Source organism: Dermacentor albipictus, chromosome 1 (genome assembly GCF_038994185.2).
Source record: "Dermacentor albipictus isolate Rhodes 1998 colony chromosome 1, USDA_Dalb.pri_finalv2, whole genome shotgun sequence".
Taxonomy (NCBI): Eukaryota; Metazoa; Arthropoda; class Arachnida; order Ixodida; family Ixodidae; genus Dermacentor; species Dermacentor albipictus.
The window spans coordinates 306,651,939-306,660,952 of record NC_091821.1 but is presented as its reverse complement, the minus strand read 5'-3'; the positions used below and the strand labels follow the sequence as shown (position 1 = coordinate 306,660,952).

The window sequence follows — 9,014 nt, the reverse complement described above, 5'->3', positions numbered from 1 at the left end:
TTCTCTCAACGTATTCGGCCCTAGCTTTTCGCCTGTTTTCGTGTAGGTAGGGATCCATATTTTTTGGCAGTGGTCCCACATTAATGGTTTTCATGAGGTGGTCCGGTACGTCCGCGTATCTGTCTGTCAGTCCGCTCGTATCCCGACCCAACCTCCTCAGGAGCGCTCGTCCCGTAGGGGTGCCTCTGAGTCTCGCGGTTTGCGTACCCAGCAGAGCCTCGGCGAGCTCGCTGAAGGTGTTGCTGATGCCCAGCTGGAGCAACTTCTCGTTCGACGTGTTGGGTAGACGCAGAGCCGTCTTGTACGCCTTCCTGAAGACGGTGTCTGCTTGCTCTCTTTCTGCCTTGGTCGTCACGTGGTACGGCAGTACGTGACTCGGGTCCCAACGCAAGCGACACTGGTGGTGACCCTCGAGGGACACAACATCCCGGAGAAGAACATGTTTAGGATCCTGGGCATGTGGCTATACAAGGCAGCCGGAAGTGCAGCCACACCATTAGCCTGCTGAGCAATGCGGCGGAACAGGTGGGCCGCATGATCAATAGGGTCTCCCAAAAGAGATACGGAATGAAAGAAGAAGACACTCTCAAGCTAGTCTACACTGGGTTGAACATGGTTGCGTGCCGTAATGGACTCTCCAGAAGTTGAGCAGCGTGGTGCCGTCAGGTTTTTGACAGCTGAAGGTGTTTCCCAAAAGGAAATTAGTCGCCGTATGGCTGCCGTGTACATGGAACATTGCATTTCATTGGCCACTGTGAAGCGTTGGAACAAACTGCCCAATGGGCATTCGAACTCCTCTGGACGTCTACTGGACTACCACTTCTGGATATCTTGGTCATCCATAGGACGTCCGCAGATCGCCTAAGGGCGTACGGCGGACATCCACAGGACTAGCAGGCGCATACTAATTGGCAGTCCGAGGGGTGTCCCGTGGATGTCTAGAACGGATATACGGATGTTCCTCGGACGCAAGAATTTGTCTAGGTTTTCATTGCTAAACGTCCGTCAGACATCCGTACGACGAACCATTAAGGGATGTCTGCAGGATGTTCATTTTTATTTAAATGGGCTGAATAGCACAGTTAGCGTAAACATTGGCTTTGTGTAGAATCTGTGCTGCAAAGATGATGCAGTATACTGACATGCACCAATGAAAATACAACTTGCACCCATGGAACAAAGATTCCAAAGCAAGCTAAGTTTACATAAAATGGACAATCACTTTCACAGAAATTTTTATTCATTTCCATTACAAAAACTCGATTTAATACATGGAGAGCCGGTATAGTGATGCAAGTGTTACAAGTACTCAAACACAGAACTGGTCACGAGACAATTGATATACTGCAAACCTGTAACATTCAGAGAAAGAATATGTGACAGTACTACATTATAATAAAAGCCAACAACTTATTAGCACAAACTAAGACAAAGTCTGCAGGTGACAGCTTTTACAGCAGTACATTAAAATTTCCAGCCCCCAAGGGCTACAAGAGTGAGATGTGATCACATAATATAAGAGTGTTTACTAAGCACCACTATCGGTAGTATATCTTTAGAAACATCAATTGAGGTGGGCAGGGCCAGGTGTAGCACTCAGGGTACTTCAAAAGCATGGTACACTTCTTTCACTATAGTACGATTATTCTTCACCTTGACATCAGGGAGCATGAGAAAAAAGCTCAGAATGCCACATGGTATACGAGACAGCAACAGAGCGCAGGCATTCACTGTTTCATTAGCGTGAATGAGTCTTGAGGTGAGGCTCCTAGCCCCGAAAAAAAAGTTGGCGATTAGTACGCTATCGCGTTTCACTACATTCAGTAATGAGTATACAAGGAACATAAAGGTACTAGCAATCCTCACACCTAAAATATCACACAGCTGAGACATAAATTATCTGGACTGCGCCTTTTTTTTTTCATATTCTAGCAATACCTTGGAAACGGCAAATGATCCCTGCTTGGTTTACACATGCATATGAACAAAACTATGCAAACAGTAGCTGAAATGTGACAAACTTGCAATGAACTACAAATAAAATACTGTTTCTTCTCGAAAAAGTAAGTCACAGTAAAACAAAATGCAAATAAGAACTGAAACAGTGATTCTCGCTATGTACTAGATAAAAACTCTGGGCTGACAGCAAGAAAACAAATACAACGCTACGCATAAAAGTAAAACGACTAGAAGAGAGCAGACTTTTTGCCGCCAGCAAAGACCAGCATAAATGATAAATACTTCACAGTGAAATAACTATCAAGGAAATTATTGTTTGTTACAAATAAACATAAATCTGGAAGTGACACAGAATGGTTAAATGTGAAATATGTGTAGCATTGACTTGCTACATGCTAGTAGCCCTGCCACCTCTTCCTGAGGAAAAGAAGTAAATAGCAATGAACGGAACGGTTGATATATACTGAAACTGGAGTCCTCATGCAGTACTGCTCAATATAGTGCAGCCTTTCCGACTCACGGCCACATCGTAACACAAAAGAGGCATAATAAAATGTAATCAAACTGTTTCGTAGCCTCACCTTGCAACACACTAGAACTTAGCCATCACTTGAATTGAGATGGTAGTAAGCTTACACTTTAGCATGGTTCCTACAATACCGCGTAACATGACAATGGACAACAGGAAGTACACACAAGTGGTACTGTGCATTTATGCATGTTGTGCTGTATGCAAAAGTGTGAACATTTACCAGATAGTTCAGCTTTCATTAGTGGTAACACAAACTGCAACGGAAGTAGCCGCATAAGACTGACAAAAATACTGCAATGGAATCGATTACAAAATAATAGAAATATAGTGAGAGGACTACAAGAAAGGAGACATGTCAACAGCAAATCTATTAAGATCGATACACACAAAAAAGGCCGTTCAGAAGCATGCAGCCATGACTTGCGAGAAAGAAAGACTGCAGTGGACTGACTGGCTGCCCTTCACTCATTGAAGTACTCAGTGAAGACAAAATGCCCACTGATGCCTTGATGCCTTCTATTTCACACCCTTTTGTCACTCAGAATCTGAAAAGTGACATAAATATCAGCATTGTAAATCAGTCATTCAATGGAGAAGAAAACTGTGAAAACAATGAATTTAAGCACAAAATTGTGCACAAATAATGTTACAATATCAAATGATCAACTGCAGTCTATGAAGGCACTACTCCAGCCAATACACCAGAAAAGGAGTTTTAAGGTCACAAGTATTCTAGCCCGCAGCAGTGGTTCAGTGGTATTGGCGCTCGGCTGCTCGGTCGAAGAACACTCCTGCCCGGTGCACGCAGAATGGAGAAGTTGAAGGGATTTTTTCGTCTCCCGTGCCGCTTTCTCTTCAGCAAATCTCTTGCGAGCTTTCTGCATACTTTACGCGCACTACACCGTATCAATAGTGAGTAGCAGCTCCCAGCAACATATGCGACCGCAAGCAATCGCGTACAGCAGCACCTCCTTGCATATGTGCGACTAAAAGAAAGGCGCTCACGCGAACTACTGCGCATATGTGGCCTGTAGACCACACCGACAACACATGGTACAGTATAAAGTCCAGGCACGCTTCATCTTACCTTTACTGCGGGGCCAACCCGGCCAGGAGCTCAGGAGAAAGAAACAAGCCTTGACCACCTTGCGCAGCCGTAGTGACAACTGAAAATGGCGCCTCCGCACTCACAATAAACGCGCGAAACGCTCGCCTTCGCGCCTTTTTCGCAGGCCAAGTTTCATCCTAGAGGCCAGCACTCGCATGGTCTGTCTGTCTGTCTGAAAAACATTTATTTAGATAGGTGTTGCATCAACACTAGGTGGGCTCCCCCTTACGGGAGCCCATTGGCGTCGGCCGCCGCCCGGGCCCGCTCGACCAAGGCCCGTTGGGCCGTCAGGTCAGAGCAGCCGAGCAGGGCTGCCTCCCAGTCCTCCCGGGAAGGGTTGGGTAGGGGGGTGAGATTTGGGGTTTTTTGACATGCCCATACCATGTGGAAAATGTCTGAGGACTTTTCCCCACAGTGCTGGCACTCCCCCGTGCAAGCGGGGTCAAAGTATTTTAAGGCTGCCGGGCACAGCAGAGTTTTGGTATAAAGGCGAAGGAGAATGCGCTCCTCCGCCTTTGTGAGGCCCTTACAGGGCTTGGGATAGATGGCATGGTCAGATTGGTAGAGCTGAACGATCTCTTTGAAAGTATAGGCGGGATTGGGTTCGGGGTCCGGATCGGTGGGGGACGAAGGTGATGCCCGGAAAGTGAGCGCGCGGGCGACGGCATCGGCCGTTTCGTTTCCTTCGAGGCCCGTGTGAGCGGGAGTCCAGATAATCGTACGGTGCGAGGGGGCACCGAGATAGTCGCTGTTTTGCAAAATTTTGTAGGCAAGGTACGGTATGTGCCCCTGCTCAATATTGCGGCAGGCACCCCTCGAGTCAGTGATGATGACCCTTGAGTGTTGATCTGCGGCGGCTAGCGCGATGGCATTACACACGCGGAGGTGGTTGCCATCGCGCTAGCCGCCGCAGATCAACACTCAAGGGTCATCATCACTGACTCGAGGGGTGCCTGCCGCAATATTGAGCAGGGGCACATACCGTACCTTGCCTACAAAATTTTGCAAAACAGCGACTATCTCGGTGCCCCCTCGCACCGTACGATTATCTGGACTCCCGCTCACACGGGCCTCGAAGGAAACGAAACGGCCGATGCCGTCGCCCGCGCGCTCACTTTCCGGGCATCACCTTCGTCCCCCACCGATCCGGACCCCGAACCCAATCCCGCCTATACTTTCAAAGAGATCGTTCAGCTCTACCAATCTGACCATGCCATCTATCCCAAGCCCTGTAAGGGCCTCACAAAGGCGGAGGAGCGCATTCTCCTTCGCCTTTATACCAAAACTCTGCTGTGCCCGGCAGCCTTAAAATACTTTGACCCCGCTTGCACGGGGGAGTGCCAGCACTGTGGGGAAAAGTCCTCAGACATTTTCCACATGGTATGGGCATGTCAAAAAACCCCAAATCTCACCCCCCTACCCAACCCTTCCCGGGAGGACTGGGAGGCAGCCCTGCTCGGCTGCTCTGACCTGACGGCCCAACGGGCCTTGGTCGAGCGGGCCCGGGCGGCGGCCGACGCCAATGGGCTCCCGTAAGGGGGAGCCCACCTAGTGTTGATGCAACACCTATCTAAATAAATGTTTTTCAGACAGACAGACAGACCATGCGAGTGCTGGCCTCTAGGATGAAACTTGGCCTGCGAAAAAGGCGCGAAGGCGAGCGTTTCGCGCGTTTATTGTGAGTGCGGAGGCGCCATTTTCAGTTGTCACTACGGCTGCGCAAGGTGGTCAAGGCTTGTTTCTTTCTCCTGAGCTCCTGGCCGGGTTGGCCCCGCAGTAAAGGTAAGATGAAGCGTGCCTGGACTTTATACTGTACCATGTGTTGTCGGTGTGGTCTACAGGCCACATATGCGCAGTAGTTCGCGTGAGCGCCTTTCTTTTAGTCGCACATATGCAAGGAGGTGCTGCTGTACGCGATTGCTTGCGGTCGCATATGTTGCTGGGAGCTGCTACTCACTATTGATACGGTGTAGTGCGCGTAAAGTATGCAGAAAGCTCGCAAGAGATTTGCTGAAGAGAAAGCGGCACGGGAGACGAAAAAATCCCTTCAACTTCTCCATTCTGCGTGCACCGGGCAGGAGTGTTCTTCGACCGAGCAGCCGATGGTGCTCGCTTCTCTCCCGGCGGAATGATTTCACCTCCCACAGGTGTACGTTTTCGCTGCTTCCCGTCAAGGTCGCGCCCGCGCTTAGCTCGCGCTGCGCGCGAAACGTCTCTTGTTTCCGACGGCGCCTCTTCGAATGACTGGAAATTATTGTGTTGTTAACTGTCACAACATCAATGTAAACACGAAAGGGTTAATGCCACCAGTGAAATTCTGCCGATGCACACTTCCAAAAATATTGCCGGAAAGAACCCGCACGATAAAAAGAAATAGCCTCCCGCAAAAAAAAAAAAAAAAATGCAGGGTATGCGAAGCTTCAGAAAAGATTGCGCTGGTAGTATTGGGTATGCTTGCGGCGCGTTTTCTGCATCTTTAGAGAAGATCGAAATATTTATGAAGTTTCCAAATGTGTGGCTGCTGTTAATTATTATTATTTGAAAAGCGTCGTGAATGGACGTCAACTATACAATGGCGCAGTTCATCTCTGGTCACATCGATGCCTGGCGAGCGTGATGGCTCACAAAGGATATGCGTGATAACGCGTGAGCACTGTAAGCACAGAAATCATTCTGTGGCTCTGCAAGTAATAATAATGAGGCGGTCACATGTGCATGCACGTACCTTTTACGATCACGCTATTCGTTATAATTAGAACCAGTCCACTAACCTGCCTCCGTGGGTACCTGTATGCTCTCCACCTTAAGGAAATCCCATGGGCGGGTAGAATTACATCGAATGTGGTTCTTTTTATGCCGCATGTTTGAAGACTCGTTGATATTTCGCCGACAAACGTTGATGCCTCTATTGAACAAAGTTAGCTGTGGCTATAGCTTGAATGAACTCGAGGTCGGTTCTACGTTGGTATTTGCAAGCGCAGAAATGCTCAGCAAGGGAGCAGTTCGTCACTCAAATCCGAACAAAGTCATGCTCAGGATATTGGCGAAATGTCCAGCACGAATGACCTAGGGATGTCCGCAGGAGGATAAGAAGTGGATGTTAAAGTTAGTCCGATAATGACATCCACTGGATGTACCCAGGACGACTGCTGTAGGACTTGGACGTCGGGATCTTATCCGGACGTCCGAGGGAGTTTCAATGCCCATTGGGTGTTCAAAGAAGGACGTGAAATTTGCAAAGACGATCCCAGACCGGGCCAAAACCATCGTGCAATCACCCCTAACAAAATTGCAAAGGTTGATGAGCTGATGAGGCAAGAATGGAGGATAAGCATCGATGAACTGGCAGAGCGTGTGAACATCAGTCATTGTTTGGCTGACGCCATCATTCGTGAACATCTCGGTTATCGGCTCTTGTGTGCGCCATGGATGCGCAAGATTTTGAACCACCGCCAGAATACGGAGATCAGCTAGCGCTGCCTTTACTCATCTGATCCGGTATCACAATAAAGGTGACGATTTCTTGTCTGCAATTGTGATCGGAGACGAATCATCATGCCACTAAGAGCCTGAAACACGACGCAAAGCTTACAATGGAAACATTCAAATTCACCTTCCCCAAAGAAAGCAAAGGCCGTCATTTCCGCCAGAAAGGTGTTGTTGACTTTTATTTTTCGATCTTCAGGGACCATTACTGATAGAATTTGCTAAATCTTGAAAGACTATCAATTGTTTTCGATATTGTGTAACGCCGGATCGGCTGCGCGTGTCGCAATCAAGAACAAAGTACGTGGAAAATTGACGAATTGGGATCTTGTTCCACGACAATGCCCGTTCCCACGTCGCTGACGTGGTTAATACAAAACTGGCAAAGTTCAAGCGGGAAACGCTGCAACATCCGCCATACAGCTCAGACCTGTGGCCTTGCGGCTTCCACATTTTGGGGCAACCGAAAAAACAGCTCAAGGGAACCAGATTCGTCTCGGATGATGACGTGAAAGTCAGTTGCAGACGTTTTAAAGCAGCAACCCAAGGAGCTTTATGAGACGGGAATAGCGCGACTCTTTCGTCCATGGGACAAATGTCTAAATGCTCATGGAGGCTACTTTTAAATAAAGTACCCCGTTTGTTATATATTCGCATTGGCTCACTTTCATTTGACTCGCCCTCGTATATTCTGCAGAACTCCTGCTTTTTATACGTGGTCTCTGTTGCGACTATAATTTCGGTGCAATTACTCACGATACACGACCGGTGACAGCTGCTGCTGCGTAATACATTGGAAGAAATGGCAGCGTCATTGAGATTTTTCACTGGCCGTTGCATATGTACAAGAATGTAAACAAGGATCTTGAATGGCAAGGTGTTATTAACATATTTGTCCTCAACTTGTTCATTTCATGGCCTTTACATTTTTCATATCAGCCGCATGCACTGCTTTGCTGGCTTCGAACTGATGTAGTTCTAAAGTTCGTGTGATATTTTCTTTACCTATTAAATAGACAAAATACATGGAAGCATTGACATCAGTTATGTCGGGCACAATTTTTGGTACATACGAGTACATTCTTTTATGAAAAAATACATATTTTACTTGTATTGACAGTGCGTAGCGTTCAACAATTCGTTTACAGCATATTTGGCAATGGTAATTCAGTTATTATTCGTGTATTTGATCCCTAGGCAAATTGTTTAAAAGGAAGCTTTAGCTCGGGCCCAACTCCAACGCGGTCTATTCAGATACATGTAAAACGCAGAAACGGTTTTCTGAGATAACTCCTTAATTGCTTTTAATGAAATTTGTTGCATTTGAGACAGCATGTTAAATTCTAGTGTCTGATTGCATGTTAAATTCTAGCGAAATCTTGATTTAGGGCCTGAACTTTGTTTAAAATATTTTGAAAAATTCGAAAGTTCGAAAAAAATAGAAGCACGAAGTTTAAATATTAATAGCTCTGCATCAAGAACAGATATCGCGGTTCTGTAAACGGCATCCATTACACCATTCAAAGCGGAGAAATTCGATATGTCAATTTTTAACTTACGTGAATTGGTTATGTTATGTACATGGATTCTGCAAAAGTCGTAATTCCATATTACTTAATTTTTTGAGACTCATGTGCAACGTATCAATTTTGTCCGCTGTAGATGTACTATTATGGGCAATTCACAGAATTGTGATATCAATTTTCATTGATTTATAGAGTTGTAAACTTAATTGTATCGTTTTCTGAAAATTTTCGATTTTTTCCACTTTTCAATAAAATATTGACGACCTAAATCGAAAATTCGAAACAAACAGTCACTAGAATTTAAGTTTTTCTTTTAAATGCAACAAGCCTCGTCAAATTTAGTGCAGTGGTTGCCGAGAAAAACGAATTCTCCTTCTACATGTATTTAGATAGGAGCAAACCT

General features: G+C 46.5%; 1 long non-coding RNA gene across 1 annotated transcript; it reads right to left on the bottom strand.

The window, feature by feature from the left end:
• Positions 1-1,218: 1,218 nt before the first annotated feature.
• Positions 1,219-3,753, bottom strand: LOC135908007 (uncharacterized). Its single transcript, XR_010566156.2, has 2 exons — positions 3,579-3,753; positions 1,219-3,036 (listed from the first exon to the last, which is right to left on the bottom strand). It is a non-coding gene; the product is annotated as an uncharacterized lncRNA (long non-coding RNA).
• Between the last annotated feature and the right edge of the window lie 5,261 nt (positions 3,754-9,014).